Genomic DNA, 23,247 nt, shown 5'->3' with positions numbered 1-23,247 from the left:
GGCAAATAGAGAGAGAGAGAGAGGAAAAAATAAAAAAACCAAAGAGGTGGCTTTATACCCTAGATACATGATGAAACTGAAAACCCAAAGTTAGATTAAAAACACCAATTCCATATATTACTCTTTTAGCATCCTAAGTGTTTTTGTCAAAACTGAGCATGGCAGAATGACACAAAAGAAATATATGAACCAAGCAATTTTACAAAAAATAATCTCATCATGGAGAAAAGCCTTAAAATATGACCTAATAAGATAGTATAATGAAATAAATCAAAGGCCAAAAACACTCTTCAGAACTCTTGAATTCCTGGAGCCAATTCCAGTGTATGTGGTGGGGAGGGGCTTCCCACACAAAACCAAGCAATTCTCAAGAAAACAGCAAGGTGTCTGAGAATTCAAATCAGTTACAACAGTCTATAGGGAGATTGCATCAGATTCCACTCAGACCAGGAGACTACTCCCTCCCCAACTTCAGATGCCAGTCACAAGCCCATATTGTTATTTGGACTCCTGAATGACTTATAACACAGAGGTTCTCACAACCTCCTCTTCAGACTCAATTAGTTTGCTAAAGCAGCTCACAAAAGTCAGAGAAATATTTTACTTACTAGATACCATTTTATACTAAAAGAATACAGTTTAGGAATAGCCAGATGGAAGAGAGGCATAGGGCAAGGAATGTGAAAACAAGGATGGAGCTTCTGTGCCTCTCAGAGTGTGTCACTCTACCACCATTCTCCTGGGATCTGTCTCTAACAGTAAAAGCGCTATTCTGCCCATCACTTTTCTGAGGTAATTATTGAATTAAACATAAACATGAGGTAATGTTTTGCCTATAGGAATATTCTCAAGCAATTTCTTCCTATGAAAAACTAACCCTCTTTCTGTATTTCAATTAAGAATGTTCTTTTGTAACACAAAAGTCTGTCTTGAGACCTTGACTCTCTTCATGCTAGCTCTACAATTTTATTGTTTCCATTGTGAGATGTGTAATTAAATCATGTGCTGTAAAGCACAGTACCATTCAATGAAAGAGTGTCTTTATATAAGATGTTTCATTTTCAAAGTGACTTTGACCTTTCTGCTTTGGGCCCATTGAAATGCATTCTGAAGAGGATAAAAGGAAATGGTTTGTCTTTCACAGCATTTAGGTTAAAGTCTGAATTTTATTACTATTATTTAAACATATGCTATTTATCATTTTTTTTAGGTTGCAATTTTTGGAGCACCAACTACGTGCCAGATACTTCTATAAGAAAGTACTTTTAATGTAATATCTATTTAATTCTCACAACATCTTTACGAGTTAAAGTTTAGAAAAGTTGGATACTTTCTCTAAAGGTACATAGCTGCAAATTAAAACTCAGAGAATTGAAGTAACATCTCCAAGTGCCAAGTATGACTAAACAGTAAATGACAATTAAATGCAATGTGCTATCTTGGATGGCATCCTAAACCAGAGAAATAATATTTCTAAAAAGACATTATTAGGATTCTCTGATGTGATGGAAGTTCAATTTATATGTCATGTTAAATTTCCTGAGTTTATACTGTGGTTATATAAGAGAATATCTTTATTCTTGGAAAATGTATTCAAAAGCATTTATGGGAAACGGACTTGATGTCAACAACTTAACATGCAAATGGTCCTGAAAATAATAATATTAATTATATATATACACACACACATACACACATACCTATATATGTACATACACACATTCTCTTAAAATGTTAGCGACTGATGAATTAATGAGTTTTCATAAAGAGTGAATCGGAATCATTTCTATTATTCCTGTAAATCTCTGTAATACTGAAAGTATTTCAAAGTTAAAACCTAAAAAAATTCTAAAAGTAGGGAAAGATATCAGTTCAAAATATTGCCATACGTTTATTTTTAGTTTTTGAAAATGCTGTGTTCATTGTTGATTGTTGCATAACGTATGAGCAAGATTTGCAATATTACCATTCTATTCATGGTAATGGAAACACTGCATTGGAAATAATATTTTCAGTTAAATCAATTACAATTTTTTTACTGTATTAAATATTTTCTGACATAATATGAAAATGTTCTGCAATGTACTGTAAGCCCTAAGAGTGTTGTGTTGTCTTTGTTGTTGTTTTTCTCTTTTATTTTGTAATGCAAGTACCTGACTTAAACATTGATTGCCAAGGCATCCACTTCAAAGAAGACTATCTGGAATAAACACTTTGCTAGCCACGTGGCCAGATAAAGAGCCAGGCCTTCTCCAGACACTGAGACTCCTTTGTTTTATAAATCTTGATTGATTTCCATATTGACCTTTTATAGACCACTTATTTTTTCTCCTCCCAAAGCTTTAAATTCCCACTCTTATATTTTAAATTCACCAATAAACACTAAACTCATGAAAATTCCAGGCCCCCATCCTCGACCTCAATAAAAGCAGAACCCCAGGTCCCTGTACTTTCTCCCCACCACCCCTGCCCTGTCTGATGCAAGCTCCCTGCGAGGCCTTAGGTGTGGTACATAATTAGGAGTGATAAATCTTTATTTTTTCAAATTCCCTGACGGCTATTGCTGAAGGGCCTCTTGGAATCATAGTAATAACAATGAGAATCATCCAACCACGACATTGATCACAATATTGATTATTGACAGGCTAAGGCTGGCAGAAAACAAGCAAAAAAAAAAACTGTTTTGTAATCATTTTAATAGAGAAAGCCACCAGATTTTAGAAGTGCTCATGAATACCTTGTATGCATATGAAATAGATTCAGTGCCTATAGCTGTATTCCTTGTTTTCAAATTACCATGAAGGATATGCTACTAATTACAGATCAAATAAATATTTCTATTATAGTTCCTTTTCTCCCTGAAGCTACACTTTTTCACTTAAAAACATTACCGTAAAATCGGTAATGTTATAAAATCTAATTCATGCAAAATCGTTTTTGCAAATAGTATAAGAGTTACTGTAGATCTAGTAAGGAAAGATTTTGGCCTGAGAAGCATAATCACCACAAAGAAGACTCTTTAGAGAATGATGGTTTTCCTTTCAAAGGAATGGCTTTTATTTCTTCTTCCAAAAGCCAGCTGAGGAATGGTAATATTTCTCCTTCTTTGTTAATACCAACAGTTATCAAATACACATAGAAGTTCATAAATACTTAAAATATTAAGTTTTACCATAGCTTTTCATATGTCAACTAGAGAATAACTATTTTAATTTTGTTAATTCAGGGTCCAAGTTTATTATTGAACATTTTAACATTAAATAAATCATATGAAGTTTTATACGTGAATAAGATATTACTTAAGCATTATTATTTAGTGGTTTATTGTTGTAACAGTTCATAGATATATGGGGGCTGATATTGCCTGTATGTGAAAAAGTTAAGTCATCAAATACTTATACTAGTGTATTTCATCTACTTTAAAAATAAGATATGTTTATAACTAACATTCCTTAAACCCAAAATACATTCAACTACCTACCTTATACAAACTTTATCATCTCCTAAGACAATACCTCTCAGGAAAAAAAGGTTATATCTTTTCAATTCCTCACCTTCATTCTTACTTTGTGGACAATAACCAACTCTATAGGGTGAGAAGACTTATATGTGATAGTCTTACACTCCACTAGTTGTGTCACTTAAGTAAAGTTACTTAACCTCTCACAACTTCTGGTTCCTGACAAAAGAAAATAGGAGTGTTGTCTATACCACATGGGGTTGTTTTCAATATTGTCTGGCATAAAGAGAATTAAACGAGATGAAGTATAAGAACACTTATCACAATGACATGTGATATGTACTCAAAGAATGACTGAATATTTTTATTGTCATTTTTCTTTCTTTCAGGTGACTTGTGCAATTGTGCATATAGTCTGAGATTAGGGACATTCAAGTCAAGCAGTTTCTTTGTCTATAATCCTCTTCTTCCCTATGTTTCCTTCAATTCTTGTCCAATTGCCTAGGAAAATTACCCTCATGTATACCCCTCCTTTATTGCAATTTTAACTTTTCAAAAATAACATGTATTATTGCTACTAAATACTGATGCTGTCAATATACCAGTTTATTGGAAAATAAATTTATAAAATTCATACATAGGACAACAGTGAGCCCAGATTAACAATTTAATTAAAAATTCAGTGTTTTTCTAAATCTCCATCCCACCTTCTCTGTCATAAGGTTCATTTTGAAGCTTGCTCCAATTATGGTCACATGATGACTGGCAATAACAACCAGTTATCTGTTTCTTGAACAGCCAGAGGGAAAGTAAGTGTCTAACCTTAACCAATGCTTCTCAAATTTAATGTGCATGTAAATCACCTGGGTGGGAATTTTGTTAAATTGAAAATTAGATTCAGTAGGTCTTCAAGTTCAAAATCTTGCATTATTAACAAGCTCCCAGATAAGATCAAAGTTGCTGGTGTGTGGACCACACTTTGAGTGACAAGGTTGTAATAGTGGTTCTCAAAGTATTGTCTTCTTCCAACCAGTAGAGTAATAATTGGGCCCAAACTATGACCCCAGAAATTCTGGGGATGAGGCACAGAAATCTGTATTTTAACAAACCTGCCAGATGATTCTGATGCATACCATGTTTGAAAATTACTGATCTAAATCATAGACAAAAGACCTGGGTTTACTCTCATGGAAACCTAGTTGATTACCATGCACTGAGTAGCTTCAGCCCAATATATTGATTCATTGATTCACACAATCACTGGGGGCAATGAGAATATAATCACCTTAATTAGTCTTGGAAAATAGAACTTTCTTATGGCTGGAGATGAGATTTTCCTATCCAAACTTCATGATGACAACAGAATGAGAAAATGGAAGAATGGTAGCTGTAGAGAAAAATGACAATTTCCACTGGGTTCCATTACAAACCCAATAGATAAATTGGGTAATTGACCTAAGAGTTAAAATGATTCAACAAGTGTTTGCCAAATGCCAAATGCCCATCTGTATATGAAGCATTAAACTAGGTACTGTGAGGCATAAAATGCAAGATGCAATCTAAATGAGGAAGTATGAAACAAAGAACACTCATCAGCCTCATATCTATTTAACCGCAAAATAAGTGATACCAAAGTGGGAGGAGATCACACTGTAGTTTTTTAAAGTAAAGAGAGGGGAAAAAAAGGAAAACTAGTGACCTTGGGAAAGTGGAGCCCAAACTGGGACTTAAAGCTCTCATAAAAACTAGATACCAGGAAGGGAAAGGACAGATATTCTAGGTTGAGTGAACTATAAGGACTTGACTATAAAGATTCAGAAGATAAAAAACCAACCATTCCTGCTAAAATAAATTGGGAAACTATAATGTGTTAGACCAAATTATAGTTAGGTCAAATTATAAAAATCCATCAGTGTTAGGTTTTAAAATCTGGATCAACTCTAGGAGGTAGATATTATTACCCACAGTTAAAATTGAATCACTGGAAGATAAATTAACTTATCAATGTCATATAGCTAGTGAATGGCAAGTTGGACTATAATTTGGAAAAGCTGAAGTTGGGAAAGATACCTGGAGGTTTAAGGAAGTAATCTAGCCATGTATTAAGAAAGGCTTCATCCAAGGTAGTGGCAGTGACAATAACATGGAGAAAGAGATTAATGAGTAAATCATGAGAACACATTTTTAAGCTAGAAAACTACTAAAAGGGAAAATAGAAGCAATTGGTGCCAAATGAGAGAGAAAGAAGTTATAGGAGATAATCATGAATTCTAGTTGGAGTAATTACAGTAATACTAGAAATATACATGTTAGAAGAGATCAGTTTGGAAATAAAATTGTGAGTTTTGAAGTGATAGACATTCAATTGAAATATAAGAAAGTAGAATGTAGAGGTTCTGAGTATGGGCTTTATTGTTAGATAATATACGATAAAACTCTGCTCCGTACCATAAGACCTTAAGTGGTCATGGCCAATCTCAATTAGCCTTAGGTTTCTCATTTATAAATGGGAATAATGATAATAATACCTAACATTGGTATTTTGAGAATTAAACAAAATAATTAATGTAAAGTACTTGGAAATATTCCTTGCACATAACACATGGTCAGTAAATACTAATTATTTTATACTTGTTATTATTAACAAATGACTAGATTACAATTTCAGATTTAGTAGTATAATTTATATTCGTGAATATGAAAGTTGAGATCGTAGAATGAAGAGAAGTTTATTTATTTATTTATTTATTTATTTATTTATTTATTTATTTATTGTGAAAAAATTTATATTCAGGTTTATAGCCGGCTGGACTCAGTTTAGATGATCCCAATTTTGTTGGAAACATCCAAAGCATCATAGTCAGGAGCCAGTAGAACATATGCTTTCTTCTCTCCATCAGGCCTGATCAAGGTGTTGACCTTGGCCACATCAATGTCATAGAGCTTCTTCACAGCCTGTTTGATCTGGTGCTTATTGGCCTTGACATCCACGATGAACACAAGTGTGCTGTTGTCTTCTATTTTCTTCAGGGCTGACTGAGTAGTTAAGGGGAACTTGATGATGGCATAGTGATCAAGCTTGTTTCTCCTGGGAGCGCTCTTTCGAGGATATTGGGGCTGCCTTCGGAGACGCAAGGTCTTGGGTCCTCGGAATGTAGGTGACCAGCGGATCTTCTTTTTTTTTGTGACTGTGCACGCCTTTCAGCACCGCTTTCTTAGCTTTCAAAGCCTTTGCTTTGGCTTCGGCTTTGGGAGGGGCAGGGGCTTCCTTCTTTGCCTTAGTGCCACCTTCATGAAAGGGCTGAAGAGAAGTTTAAACATGAACAGAGTAAAAATTATGACAGGCAATAAACCATGTCATAGAGAAAATCTGAATGAAAATACTTACCCTTCTGAAGCTCACTCTAATTTTAATCAAAAAAGACCACTGACATGTAGGAACAAAGCTATGACCAGCCCCATTGGAAAGGCTAACATTTATCAAGTACTTATTTTGTGCCAAACTTTAATATGTATTATCTCATCTATGTAACACTCCATTCTATTAGTATCTCCATTAAATAAGTGAGGATGTTGAAATATGGACTTAAATAGTTGCTCAAAATCACAAAGCTTACATGTTATTAAGCAAAGATCTGGCTACAGACACTCTGACTCTAGAACCCAGGTGTTTAGATAATAGACTATACTCTGTAATCCAAACTGCATATTCAGAAATAGGAAAAAATACAGCTGAGTGACTTTGAGTGACTTTTTTTAAATACCTTATCAAAGTGTACAAGTATGGTGGTTTGAATTAGATAATTTCTGCAATCTCAGATATCTTAATACTTTAAATTTAAATTTAAAATTCATGTATGTTACTTAACAATTTTGAATTGGTCCATTTGTTTTTCAAGGAAGCAATGGCTTAGTAAAAAATTTATTATGGAGAATAGAAGTTTTAGTTGACAGAAACATCCGAGGCCCTCTAGGCACAACTGAAATATAATTCTGTTGAAGTCTGTAAATAATAACCTACAAATGAAGACTCTAGAGAATTTTATAATAATATTTTGTGTACAATACCTTTTCTTGAAATATCTCAGTGGACTTTATTATGAATTATAATTATAATCAAGCTTCAGAATATCCCTCTGAAAGTTTTGTGTGTGTGTTTTACCATTACAGATAGTAGGAGGAATATTAATTTTTCAAGGTCATTCAAAGAGTCAGAGGCTGTAGTAGGAAAAGAATAAAAGGTTTCTAACTCAAGTCATCTGGTAAATATCACCATGGGTTTACAAAGGGTTTGGCAAAGAACATTAAATTGTCAGAAGAAATCACAGTTGATGAAAGAAGTAAGTATACTGCAGGAAGGTCAAAGTAAGGAACTTTGAAAGTTATAATTTGTTTAAGAAGTTTAAGAATATTCTTACCTCTGTGCTCTCCATATGCATCTCAGTTGTTCCATAATTCAAAATAATTAAGAAATTAAGAGGAAAAACAAATCCTAAATTGAACTTCTTCTGAATTTCATATTTCTAACTGAAATATCAGTGACAGCAAGAGAAGTTCTTTCTATAACTATCTTAAAATAAATAAGAGGTATTTATTTTATGTACAGTCTTGGAATTAAATATATAAATCAACAAGTATTTGTTTTTTCAATTTGGAATGGAATAATCATTAAAGTTTGAAATATAATTAAAATATAAAATGTAAAATTTAGTTGCAGAAAGCAAATGATTTTTATGGAATGTTCAAATAAATGTCTAAAAAAACAATTTTAGTTTGGTCATAATTTAAGTAAAATAGAAGTTAAGAAGTTATGGCAAGGAAGAAGTAATCTTCAAATATAGGATACTTTACTTATTCTATACTTAATCTGAACTACTTTGCCCTCCCTTTTTAGAACTTTCAATGGATGTATAAAAGAACTAATGAGGTAAAAATCTGACTAGAAAAAGTTGAATTGAACAAACTTCCATTTTTCTCTAACCCTGTGCTTTGACTTAATCCATCAATTTTAAAATACATATAGTGATATGGTACAAATATAGTTCTTTTACCTCATCACATTAAGGAATGGAAACATAATTTTTATCACTTTTGAAAAACAACAAAAATCTAATGTATCTAAAAATCAACATAAAATTCAGAATAAAATTTTTAACATTAATATATCCCATGTATTTAATTAAAGTTAGAAATTATCCTTTAACATATTTCACATGGTATTATGACGACATTAGTAATACAATGAGGTTCAGAGATAATGTTTTTTCTCCAATTTTCTCAAAAGGTCAGATTTGTCTAATTTCTCTGAGTTAGTTGGGGTAGAATTAGAATATACTACAAAGTTATGACTTTCTCCACTAAAAAATAAGCTGTTTCTTTTTCTTTCTGTATAGATGCTTTTGAAAACCATAGATATCATCAAATCACTAGTTAGATATTTTTTCCCAAATGATATCCCAAATTTTGTGCTTCTAGCTCATTTTAACCGATGAAATGAATGTCAGATAATGAAAGTTCAAAAGTGCAGAGGAGATTCCTGAGAATAAATGTGATTGCTATCCAGTGCAATGCCCTAAAAATGATACAAAGAAATGATTCATAAGAATTATCTGAATAAAGTCATTTTTTTCACATAAAATTGTTTCAATCCCAATTTGCAATCAGTTCAATTTCTCTTGACACTCTTTGAAGGACAAGAACCATTCTGTATTTCTCTGCAAAGCCCTTTTACAATGACACAGCACAGCTTATACTTAACCATTCCATTAACAAAATGCTAGTAATCCAACTTTCAAAACCATGCAGTGGTGCCAAAAAAGAAAACACATTTTAATCCATCAGTAAATAGACAATCCGATGTAACATTTACTGAGAAATTTCTCTGTTACAGGAACCATACTAAGTTTTATATGTCATGGAGTCCAGGGTGGTATACAGTGGTTAAGAACACACTCAATGGAAAAAAAAAAGAAAAAAAAAAAAGAACACACTCAATGGACTCTGCCTGTTTTGATTTTTTTTTCTTTTTTGCAGCTGACCCCCCCCCCCCCCAGCCTGGTTTTAATAGTTGATCTTACTATACTTATATTAAAAAAATTCCATGTCCAAATAAATCCTTCAATTACCTGAGAGCCTTCTCTAGATCCTCCAATAGGCTTGCTGGGGTTTTTTGCATTTTTTTGTGTTTTGGGTTTTTTTGGTTTGCATTTTTTACTTTTTATAATTCTATGCTCCCTAGTTCTTGAAAATAACACTAAAGTTTGAACAGTGCAGTTCAAACTGAATTCTAAGAAGATCCCCATGATTATAACAGCTTTTTAGTGTACCTATGCCATATAACCCACTCCCCTTTGGTGCGGTTGAGCCTGAACACTCACTCTACCATTAAACAGCATGCCACGCCTGTGATTAGATTATGCTATATGGCAAAGATTAAGAGATTCTGCAGAAGTAATTAAGGCCCTGAATGGCTTGACTTTAATCAAAAGGGAGATTGTCTTGCGAGAGCCTGATTTATTCAGGTGAGTCCTTTAAAGAGATAAGAAGCAGTGGAGGGATTCCAGATTTAGAGCAATTCAGCGCATTAGAGATGTGTTCCTTCTGGCCTTAAAGAAGCAAACAGGTATAATGTGAGATGGCCATGTGGCATGACGGCCTCTAAAAAGTGGAGTGGAGTGGTTTTTGGCTAAAAATAAGCAAGAAAACTGGGACCTTAGTCTCATAACCATAAGAAAGCAAACTCTGCCAACAACCAATGAGTTTGGAAGGGCTCTTTGTACCTCAGATGATATCATAACCGCCAACCAACACCTTGGTTTCAGCCTTGTGAGATCCTGAGCAAAGGCGCCATCTATTCCATACCCAGACTCTGGGCCTCCAAAACTATGAGATAATAAATTTCTGTTGTTTTAAGCTACTAAATTGTATAATTTGTTACTCAGTAATAGCAACTAATAGAACCAGTGATGTAATTTAACAACACAGTTTTAAAAACATTTAGCTTGGTTTGGGACCTGGGCACACCTGCATTCTCATCTAATGCATCTGTTTAGGGAAATACTTTTGTGACCATAATGCAGATTGTTAAGGCTGCCACATTAAATTTCATTAAAAGGTTATGCCTTCCCATACAAATGAATACTTTATAAGAAACAATAATGTACTTATTTTGATCCTGAAATTTAAGTAGATAATTTTAAAATATTAGTGCTATGTATTTTGCTTGATATTCTTGAAAGAAAAAAATGGAATAGAACCAACTTCAAATAAGTTTATAATCTGATTGAGAAGAAATAATTATCATTTAGAAAGTGGCTTACCTACAAATATTAAACAATTCTCAACACTCATTGGCATCACCATTTTAGCTCAAGGTAATTATGCAACAGAATTTCATCCATTGAGACTTGAGTGGTGGTCCACTGGTGCTACTATATCTCTCAGTTTATTCCTTCCTGGAGTAGAGGTTTCATACTTAGGAAAGTGGCAACCATCTTGCAGCATAAGAGAAAGGCAAGACAGCCTACAATTATGTCCAACATCTACCTTTACATTTACTTTAGATAGAGAAAAAAATGTATTTGTTTAGACTAATAATGGTTGAATTTTCCATTACTTGTGGTGAAAGTTTCATAACTGCCAAATTACAATGTCATAAGGCCCTATTCATTCACATAGAGTAGAGCCTAAAATACTCATAATCTCTTGTTACAAGTAGAAAGGCAGTATAGAATGGGACAATCTCAGTCTCAGTTCCCATTTCCTCATCTCTTTATCTATGCACACTAAGCATTTAGTACATTTACTTTTAATGTACTCTCTAAGCTTAAAAAAGAATGGAGGTATCATGGCAGAAAACTTGATTAATTTGATTACTTAGTCTATAAGACTTTGAAAATTAAAATGAAAAAAAAAAACCCTTCAGCAATAGCTATTGAAAACACTTATTAGTGTGTTTAGTTTATTTAATTGAAGGGTTTTTTGGTACTCTTTATTCTTTCAAAAACAGGATTTGAGAGGGCTTTCAGATACATGTACATTATCACAACAGGTACTGATTAGTGACTACTTAAAAGTTGAAGTTAATGGAATACATGATCTTACTAAAAATGTAATTAGAAGCACCAAAGTATTCTAATATAACTAATGCTAGTCTGTAAGTTCAACTTTTAGATTCTTAAAGAAATAAGAGTAACAAAACCACCCTTATCTCCATGCCCAATGGCTAATAATATACTAACCATTAAGAAGATGCATAATTTTTTATCTCTGAGATTGAATTTTCTCATGATGTTAGTACATCATCTTAGAATAGCATCCATTCATTAAAAGCAACAGCCCAGTCTAATAGCTAGTTCTTTTAAAGCAAATTGAAAGGACAGTTCAGCAAATGGCTTTCGCATATAAAGACCTTATTAAATCAATAAAGAAGACATTAAAACCCTGAAAAGAATAATAGACAAAGAATATGAACTCTAATTTTTATATTAAGGACAATAGATGGTTTATATATGGAACAAAAGTTGGCCATACTAGTAAACAAAGATAGGTAAATTAATGCAAGAAAACATGTTCTTGTTATTACTACAGATTTTAAAAATAATTATAATAATGGACTTTAGTCAATATATTGTATATTGTACTGACTATAGTACAACTTAAAGAGATTCATACATTGTCTGTTGCAGAGCAAAATGTTCATCCTTTGGGAGGAAAATTTTTCCATCTGCATTTAGGAGTCTTAAAGATGTTCACATCTTCTGACCCAGAAATTTATTTGAGGAAAACTATCCTAAGAAAATTAAAGCCAAATTTTGAGAATACTCTTTCTGTTTATAACAGAAAAACTCAGAAGAGCTATAGATACCTAACAGAATATTAGTTGTCCTTTAAAACATTTGTTTAAAAGTTGAAATTACTTGGGGGTACCTGGGTGGCTCAATGTTTGAGCATCTACCTTTGGCTCAGGTAGTGATCCTGGGGTCCTGGAATCAAGTCCTATATCAGGCTCCTCACAGGGAGACTGCTTCTCCCTCTGCCTATCTCTCTGCCTCTATCTGTGTATCTCTCATGAATAAATAAAATCCTTTAAAAAAAGTTGAAATTACTTGATAAATCTTAAGAAAAAAACAACTCTGATATGCTTACAAATATATGTATTATAATATAAATATGTAAAATATACCTTTAAAGAAAAAAATATGGATGGGCTTAACATGGATAAGATTATAAATATATAACTGTAAATTTAGGACTTGAAATAGTGCCATAGTTAAAAAGTAGGTTTTGGGGGATGCCTGGGTAGCTCAGCAGTTGAGCCTCTGCCTTCAGCTTAGGGCAAGATCCTGAAGCTCCGGGATGGAGTCCCCCATTGGGCATCCTGCAGGAAGCCTGTTTCTTCCTCTGCCTATGTCTCTGCCTCTCTCTGTGTCTCTCATGAATAAATAAATAAAATCTTAAAAAAAAGTAGGTTTTGGAAACAAGTCATATGTCTAGCACATAATAAGCAATAACTGATAATGTTATTTTATGTTGGTTATTGAAAAAAAAAGCCTGAAAGAAAATTAAGCAAAAATGTAGATCATTATTATATTTAGATAGTGGACACGTAGATAATTTTTTATCTTTAAAATTTTCCAAAAAGAGAAAATGTTACTTCTAAAGAAAAATTAAATAAGGTGAAATATACAATGCTAGAAACTCATAGTTCTTCTCTCCCTTCTCCAATGAAAATCATAGTTACTTAGACGGCTCATTATGGTTACATTTGTAAACAATTTGTTCTAAAATGAGAATACCAGTTCAATTTAACCCATAATGAGGAGTGTATACATTAAAACTGAATGTACAGTTATAAAAGTCCTTGTCTGTTACCCATAAATCAACCCAACAGAGCCTACTTCCTTGGAATCCACATTACTTAACTATGTACAACCAAAACAAAACTTACTGTTATAGGACTATGAAAATTTAGGAAGAATAGAGAATTAGTATCAAAGTTCTATTTAATTATAAATTTGGTAGTTATTGATTAGAAGCCTGAAGTATGTAGTCAAGAAATTTTGATCACAAAGTAGTATAAGCACAGCATGAGTATGTTCTCAGACATAATTCTGAGTCACAGTTGGGTGTGATGTGAAGAAAGCTGGCAAAGGCAATGATTTGCACAGTAAAGCCATGTTTCTTATAGAGTGAGCATCAAATCAAAGCTGGGTTCAAAGTAAAGTTATGCTACCTAAAAAATAAAACACCAATTAAATGCACACTTATATGCAGAATATGAGGTAAACCTCAGGAAAGTAGAATTCCTAGCGATATTAATGACAAGTAGGACTACAATAGAGAAACTAACAGTACAGTTCTGTTTAGGCAAAGCTTTTGCAGGTTATTCAATTTTAAACTAAAAACATGCTGCAGATTCAATTATTCATGACATCATGAGGCCACTTACTGTAATTATAACATTAATATCAATTTCTAATAATTTTAGTATTTATAAAATTAAATGAGACTAAAACATTCAAATAACTATTTACATCAGTCTTGTATATAATGTTTTTGTCCCAAATGTTGCATTCTCACCTGGCCTCCTGCCTCACTTTTGCAAGGGTCTCAAATTCTTTTGAGATTTAGTCAAATAGAGTCATTGACAGAGTATGTGGATTGGCACATGTAATATTCAAAACTACAAATGATGTCAAAGTAGAAGTCACTGAATGAAGGTTAACCCCATCATTTTATATGAGACCTTGAGATTACAGGAATGTATCTGATGAAGATGACAGAGGTAACTAGTAGCAGAGTAGAAGCACAACCAATTCCTTCAAGGTCCAATTCAGTGTGCTTTTTGCAAAGAATGATGCATACAAGGCTCCTACATATAATTTTTTTTTTCTGGTTATGATTATTTTCTTCATCCAAGAGGGGGGAAAGAGCAATTTACCCCAAGCTATGTTTCCAGGCAAATCACAGTTCGCAGGCTGGATAAGTCAAGACACGCAGGCCAGAAAAAGGTCATGAATTACTCAACTTAAAAATGTACTCAGACTTCAGTCCGTCTAATGGTATCATATACCTGCACTGTGGCTTTGTTATTTTAGAGACTTTAGAATCATCATCTACCCCATCTCTACACTCTACCACCTTGTTAACAGACATAAACCACAAGGATTATCCTGCACCAAACATAGGAGACCGTTTATAAACAAACCTCCTCTTTGACTATTGAAGTGGTGTGGTAAAGCTGTCTTCAGTTAAGTGAAGTGGACACAAACTTATTTGAAATCCTGAAGTCTCTCTAGAGAGATACAAATAAATATTTAAAGTAGTTAATGTAGGAAAAACTTCTTTTAAATTTTGAAGTACAGGGCTTTATATAATCTTTGAATACTGAATAATACCCAAAACAGGAGCTCATTTCAGCCCCTCCTTTATTAAAACAAGCAAACAAGGAAACAGAAAAAAAAGAAAACAAAATTTCCCCCCTTGGGTCCAATAGACCCAAGGAATTGTCTATTCTCACTGATCTATCTCCTAATCATTGTTTTTTCAACTCACTCTGAAATTGCTCTTTTCAAGGTCACTAATAACTTCCATTTTGTCAAATCATGGTCATTCAAGAATGACCTTCTACTCCAAATCCCAGCAGCATTAGACACAATTGACTATCTTTCTCTTGAAACACTTTTTTTGTCTTGGCTTCTGTGGATACACATTTCTTCTGTTTTGTACTTCTGCCTAAGAGAACATTTCTTTTTAGTGTGGTAGATAAGTAAGTAAATAAGTGGACAGATAAATAGACTTTAAATAAGGAGAGTTAGAAAGCTATTCCAGAAGGGGAGTAGTTTTGAACTGTTTTGAAGCATAGGTAGAATTTTTAAAGACAGTTGGGAGAGGGTATAGAATTCCATTTGGAGAGATTTATCATATTTCAGAGCAAAGAATAGAGAGATTAATAAGGACTTAATATTTACTTTGAATTCATGTTTGTTAATTAAGTTGAACTTTTTTCAAGGAAAATAACAACAATTCTCTACTGCATTTCTGAGAACAGAAAGAATTAAAATACTTCAAAGGTAGGACAGTTACACCTTAACCTTTTTTAATGTCAAGGACAAATGCAAATTTAAATGCATTGCATCCAATTTTAATTTTCCCCCAAATGATACTCTAAATAGCTCAGAAATACTATATTGTGCCAAGTAGTTAAAATGATAATTATAATTTTATTATCTTATAAAATGAAAAGCAGGAGATACCATACACATATCTGTAAGTACTAAGAGGGAGAAATGGACAGAATGTTACCTACACATGTCTAAATTAAGAATAAACTTATGATATATGTCTGAATTCCAGTTGACTCACATGTCATTTGAACTCTTACATTTAGTACTTGGTCAGTAAATATGTAATAAATCCCTAGAATTATACGGGAGAACACTTATAAAAAGGGTTTCAGAATACCAGAAGCCCAGTTCTTATTTTCTGACAGTGAAGATCGCAATAATGGGAGGACAATCCTCATCATCTTTACAACTGTCACTTAAACAAAGGAACTGCTCTTGATTATTGAATTCAAACTGCTGTGAGTCCAAACCAACTACTATCTGTCACTGTGTTCAATATTGGTGGGCATAGGAGTGACTATTACCAGGCCCTTTGTACTAAAAAAGACAAGGAAATGGCAAAGTATATAATAAAAGTTGAAGACACAGTTTAGATTGAATGTACATTTTGGAAAGACAACCTTACTTTTTATTAAATGCAAAGTACACACCTGAGCCTTTCAAAAACTGGAAATTGAAATGGTTTTTCCCTATTGCCCATCAAAATATAGGACCTAGTTGATATGTATTATACCAAACAAAACAAAGAGATAATAGGTTTCATTGCAGCAGAATGGGTCAACCTGTTAGCCTGTTTCCCATAGGCAAAGAGGTATCTGCTTGCATGGACTTGGCTGAGTGAGAAGAAGAACTTAGGTGAGGCAGTCAAGACACCTCTTGGCCGACTTCCTGGCAAAACCCATTGCCTCAAAGACTCTGAAAAGGCACTTTGGAGTTGATAATCTCCAAACAGAGAGGTAGTTCAGGAATCTATGTTTAGGCTATACTCCCCCTTAAGTCCCTCACAAATTATACTTAAAATTTGCAGGGTGATTTACAATATCTTTTGAGTGGAAATAATCTTCAAAAATGGTTATGAAATACAGAAAGATTAATGAAGCTCTTAAAATTAAAGTATTCTAAAGAAATAAAATTGTATAGAAATGATGTTTTACACACACATACACAATAAAGTAATCTAACTTCTGATGGTTCTGGTCCAGTTTTGAAACAATTAGTATGATCCATTCCTTATAGATTCTATTTTTAGTTTTCAGCCATTAGTAAATAGAGAAATGAGATTTTATCTTATTCTACCAATAATTTAAGATTAATATAAGACTGTTACTACCAGCTATCATAAACAAATCAGATTGTACTAAATACCAATTTAAAATGGGAAGTAGGTAAAAGCTACACATAATCAGGGGCAGTCTCTGAATGTAATCAGGAAGAGTTGGTGATTTCTATATCATTTCACAGATTAGTACTCTTCATACTTACCATGGTTTCTTGCCCACCCCCCAAAGTTAGATACTTGACTTTATTAGCAAACCAAAAAGGGTTTCATCTCTCAGAAAGGTTGCTAAAAGGTGAAATGACTAATACATAAAGTCATGCTGCTGTTTAATTGATTTATGACAAGAAATGTGCCTCTATTGGGGCCAGCGGGGTGGTGGCATAACCACCCAGTCAGATGTAGGCAAGAGCCAATTTCTACTTAGATGGATTCTTGTCAGGCAAGAGATCAGAATAAGAAGAGATATTAGTGCAGGTAATTATGACATCCAGCTGAGACTGGAATGATCTTGCCAATGGGACTGGGATACTGAAAATCCCTTGAATATGATTCCTTTCCCCTAGATAATGACTTGATAGGCATTGCCAACATTTTGATGTTTTTTTAAGCCACAAATGAAAAGTCTGCTCTTTAATTGATATCGTCTCTTTAGACGTGGTTATCATATTTTATTTAGTAAGAATCTAGTTTTACTTGATTTTGAGGCTTTGTCTTTTTTAGCCTATGCACACCTATCTAAAACAATATGTGCAACCCTCATAAGGTGACTGCCCTTAAGAAGCTCCTGAAAAACATTCACTCTAGTCCTTAAGAGTCCTCCATTCCAATACCCCACTGAAGCACATAGTGCAAAGACCTTTACCAAGATTGCATGGAACTGTAGTCATGTTTAAAAATTACCTGGCCATGCTCCAGGTAAAGTCTTGACATTTTCATGTCCTTTTAACTTACCTATTGCTATGAACTAAATTGTTGTCCCTATAAAATTCATATCCTAAAACCCTAATCCCCAGTGTGATGGTATTTAAAAATGAGACCTTTGGGAGGTAAATAGGGTTAGATGAGGTCATGAGGGTGGCACCCTCATAATGATACTAGTGCCCTTATAAAAAGGTACAAATAGAAAGGCAAGCCTGAATGTCTTACAAATATTGGTAATATATTTATCTGGCAAATAATTTATATCCAGATATATAAACAATTGTTGTCATAGATTAATAATAAAAGGGAAAAATCCAATAAAAAATGGACGAGTTGAAACAGCTTACAAAAGTTCTATAAATGGTCAATAAGAATATAAACATGTGTTCAACATCATAAGTCATCAGGAAATGCAAATGAAAACCAAAATTAAATGTCACTCTGATAGAAGAGATTTTAAAAGGGTTGGAAATAGTCAAATTGAGAAGATAAAAGCAGTGAACTCTCATGCCTTGCTGATGGAAGTGGAAAATAATATTATCACTTTGGAAAACTGTTTTCTAGTTCCATATAAAGATGCACCCACTTTATCATCCAATAACTCTATCTTGGAGTATTTACTTGAGATAAACAAAACCACACATCCACAAAGTGACTCATGTAAGAAATCATTAACAGTTTTATATAAAATATCAAAAAGTAGAAGCAACCTAAATATCCATCACCAGGTGAATGGTATATTCATATAATAAACACATACTCAGCAACAAAAAGTCAAATAAACTACTAATACAACACTATGGATGAATGTCAGAAATGCTGAGAAATGGATACACGTATCTTTTTGATGACAACCTTGTACATACTAGTAGGGGGTGAATACTTTTTGTCAAAACTCACAAATTGTATTTACATCAAATTAAAAATTTTTGAAGTATAAGAAGTGAGACACTGAAGAGTAAAAATAATGAATGCATTTTATGAAGTTCTAAAGCAGGTAAATCTACCAGTGATTGAAAGGAGAACAGCATAGAAGGGATCATAGATGGGAACTAGGGAACTTTCTGGGGTTAGACTATTGATGTATATCTTCACTTGGATGGAGGTTACATTGGAGTTCACATTTTTAAAGACTAAATTGAATTGTAAATTAATGCTTGTCAATTTTTATCATACATATAAAAATAGAAAAATTGATTGTTTTGGTATATTTCTCTATTTTTCTGTTAATAGCACTCTTTCTGAATTATTGATGCTTTATAATAATCCAGGATATCAGATAGTCTGTGTCCTCAAATATTTTTTCTTCCAGATTTCTCTTGGCCACTCCTGTGCTTTTCTATTTCCATATACATTTTAAGATCAGCTTGTCAGTTCACACACAGACACAAACGTACTTTGACTGCTATTGCATGAAATCTATAGATCAATTTGGGTAGAATTATAATTTTTACAATATAGTCTTCTAATCCATAGCTATTTAGATCTTGTTAAACTACTTTGAATATTGCTTTGTAGTCTGTTTAGAAATTTTGCATAATTTTGTTAGATTTATTCTTAGATATTTAATGTTTTTTGAGCCTTTTTTTTCAATGGCATTTTGCAATTGTTGCTTATAGGAAAGTATATCAGCAGATTTTTTTATCATAATCTCTGAAAGCTTGCTAAATTTCAGTTTTGTATTAATGCTTATATTTTAACTTTTTATATTTATACACCTATAAAATTTTTATCTATATACATATAAAACTTTTTCTGATTTTGTTTAGATTTTATTTATTTATTTGAGAGAAAGAGCACATATGGGATGGGGGAGGGGCAGAGGGAGAGAGAAAAGCAGGCTCCCCACTGAGCAGGGAGACCCACTTATTCCATCCTAGGACCTCAGAATCATGACTTGAGCTGAAGGCAGATGCTTTTTTTCCCATAGCAATGTCATACTTATGCATTTCTGCTCCACTATCCACCTCTATCATTCTGTTATTATCTGCCCAACTGTACTAAAGCTGTGCTCTTTAGTATCAATGCTCCTTTATATTTTTCCTGTGGAATGGTCTGGCTTTTACTTGTCTTTACCCATTGGTCTTAAAGTAGAGCCAGTTGAAGTTATATATCTACAGTTCCAGACGTTCCAATCAAGCATAAATGATGACAACAAACACCATGTAAATAAATTACTCCTATCATCACATAGCAAACAAATAAACTACTTCTCAGCAAACTAAGTTTTTCAATCAGTATATTGAGAATTATATGTTTATAATTTTGGGTTTTTTTAGTACAGCTCTTATGACATTTTTTGTGTATCTGCTTAATATGATTTACTTAAACATGGATTATAAAGGGGGAAATATAATTGCTTAGCACTTTCTGGAATGGTTTATGCAATATCACTACTTCTTCCAAAGATCACAAGAAGTGGGAGACTTCAGAAGTATACTTCTGCTTCTTCTTTACTATTGACTTTCTGACATCCAAAGGGCAACTGGATTTTCTTTCTATTTTGACTTATTTAGCATAGTACTACTTCTCCCAAATTATAAATGTGCTTTTTCTAAAAGATGTAAACTTACAGATTGCAACTTATGTCTTTTAGGTTTTAAAATGGCATGTATATATCTGTTTATAATTAAACCTTAGAACTCCTCTGGTCCATATATTGAAAACTGACAAAGCATCAACGAGTAATTTTAGAACAAAGGAATGCTCTTGTTATATCTGGTATATCATAAAGAACTGAATGGGAAAATGTTGTTAAACAATCAAGAATTCAGTTGTGTATAGTTATTTAGGAGTTCTATATTGTCAGGCCTAAATTAGTCATTTTCTGCTTGATTGTATAGGTGTTTCAATTTCAAACTATAAGTACAAAGAGGAAGTCTTTCATATTCCATCTCTTCAAATTATAATAGGTTATAAAATTCAGAGAGAAATATAAAAGACTGGTGAGAAGAGATTATACAGATTTATGTTAAAAGAACATAAATCAGCAGAACACAGGTAACTAGATCCTTCATCCCCACTTCCACACTCCACCACCACTTATTTATTTGAATCACTCACTTATGTATCTGGATCTCAAGGTCTTATCTGTAAGATGGTCATAATAATATCCTGTCTGCCTGAAAGAAGATTGACTCTTTCAAAGTTTGTACAAACATGGAATTCTGTGAATAGAATAAAAGACAAAAGTGATGTAGTCAATTTCTCTAAGTGACACAACCTTTTGTCAAAACATCAAATTCAGTACTGTAACATTAAGTAAAAAAATAAGCATACAAATGAGCCTATAAATAAGTTTATGTAAGAAATATGTATTTATGTAGTATATACAGGGTAAATTCTATTCAATGGGAATTACAAATTTAATATTTTATATAAATATATAATGTAGTCTGTTTATCCACTTATCTATCTGTTAGGAAAGAAAGAAAGGAAGAAAATTTTCCTGTATTAATATTGGTTCTCACTGATGATAGGATTATGTACAATTTTTATTTTCTTATGTTCTTCTATGTTTTCCAAACTTTCAAAGATGATTAAATATTGTTTTCACTAATATTCTTTATTCATCTTGATATATACCCACATCTGAAATTATATATAGTAATAATAAATATAGAAGATAGATCTTTGGAAACTATCATCTAAGACATGAGTTAGGGGATCCCTGGGTGGCGCAGCGGTTTAGCGTCTGCCTTTAGCCCAGGGCGCGATCCTGGAGACCCGGGATTGAATCCCACGTCGGGCTCCCGGTGCATGGAGCCTGCTTCTGCCTCTGCCTGTGTCTCTGCCTCTCTCTCTCTCTCCGTGTGACTATCATTAAAAAAAAAAAAAAAATTAAGACATGAGTTGTCTTGATGATTCTGAATAATGGAAAAATTGTTAAATAAATTATGCTCTTTCCATAAGAGGATAATTTAAAATAAATATAATAATGAATATTAAATAAAATTAAATTGAATCAGCAACATAATATTAAGAAATATATATATCATATGTAATATATACAATGCTTATTTGAAAAGGATTATAGGGTATTTCTTTTCTCAAATATTTATTATTATAATCCCATAGTTATAAGGTTCCATAGGGAAACAAAAGTCATCGTTACATGAAAATTCCTAATTCATCCCCTTTTGATACAAAAATATGAATAAGAATAGAAATAAAAATTAACAATCGCCTCTTTTTTATTGTTCAGGACTTTGATTTTGTTTTTTTTGTTTGTTTGTTTGTTTTTTTTTAAAGATTTTATTTATTTATTCATGAGAGACAGAGAGGGAAAGAGAGAGGCAGAGACACAGGAAGACGGGGAAGCAGGCTCCATGCAGGGAGTCCGACGTGAGACTCGGTCTCCAGGATCACACCCCGGGCCAAAGGCAGGAGCTAAATCGCTGAGCCACCCAGGGATCCCCCAGGACTTTGTTTTAATAAGCAACAAACATCATCTTAAGTTATTTGCATATATATATATGTATTTTAGATTCTTTCAAAGAAGTTGAACAAAAAAGTTTATACATATTTATGCAGTTCATAGGTAGCATCCTTAAAAAATAAATGAACATATAGCCCCTAGAGAGACTTTTATCTGCAGATAAATAAAATTAACAGCTTATTATTTAGTTTAATGCTCTTGTTTATTGGGCAGGAAAATTTCAATTGCCATTGCAAGACAAAGCGGATGGAGACATACATATTCATTTAGCTATAGAGATTTTATAGTCATTTGGTTCTATAAATATTCTTAAGTCTTTAAAATAAATCAGTGTCACTAGCAGTAGACATATTTTTTTTAAAGGTTTTACTTATTTATTCACGAGAGATGCACAGAGAGAGGCAGAGATGTAGGCAGAGGGAGAAGCAGGCTCCCCATGGGGAGCCCGATGTGGGACTTGATCCCAGGACGCTGGGATCATAACCTGAGCCAAAGGTAGGCTCTCAACCTCTAAGCCACCAGGTCTCCCACTAGCAGTAGATATTATACTAGATTTATATATACTGTTCACACCAGGCATAAGGCTTCATTCATTCAAATAATCCTAATGAACAATAACAAACTTTGAAAAATGTTAACAAAATATAATCCTTTCAAGAAACCCAGGGAAAATTGCATTACCTGAAAGAAGGCAGGGCCTTTGTTCCTTATACAAGGATATGTGAAAAGTTATATCCCAGGAGTATAATGTTGTCATAATAATGAAACAAAATAATAATAGATGGGTTCCTGTTGTAACTTAAATTGAATCCAGATCAAATTGGCAATCTCAATAGCAGAAAATATTTGAACTATTTAAACTAATTATATATCTTACTTCTAAATATGTGCTTATATGATTTGGTGGCTCTGATCTTTTAAAACGTCCTTAAAAATTGGTGCAATGTTTATCTCACTAAGCTTTATAATATTTCTAATTTATCATCTTCCCATTATGTTCTCTTTCATGCTGTTTCAAGAT

The 23,247-nt window shown here is 33.0% G+C and overlaps 1 pseudogene; it reads right to left on the bottom strand.

Annotated features, from left to right (window-relative positions):
• Positions 1-6,255: 6,255 nt before the first annotated feature.
• Positions 6,256-6,767, bottom strand: LOC112921342 (large ribosomal subunit protein uL23 pseudogene; annotated as a pseudogene).
• Between the last annotated feature and the right edge of the window lie 16,480 nt (positions 6,768-23,247).

The sequence above is a fragment of the Vulpes vulpes genome, chromosome 6 (assembly GCF_048418805.1).
Source record: "Vulpes vulpes isolate BD-2025 chromosome 6, VulVul3, whole genome shotgun sequence".
Classification (NCBI taxonomy): Eukaryota; Metazoa; Chordata; class Mammalia; order Carnivora; family Canidae; genus Vulpes; species Vulpes vulpes.
The sequence above is the reverse complement of the archived record's forward strand: the minus strand, read 5'-3'. Positions and strand labels throughout refer to the sequence as shown.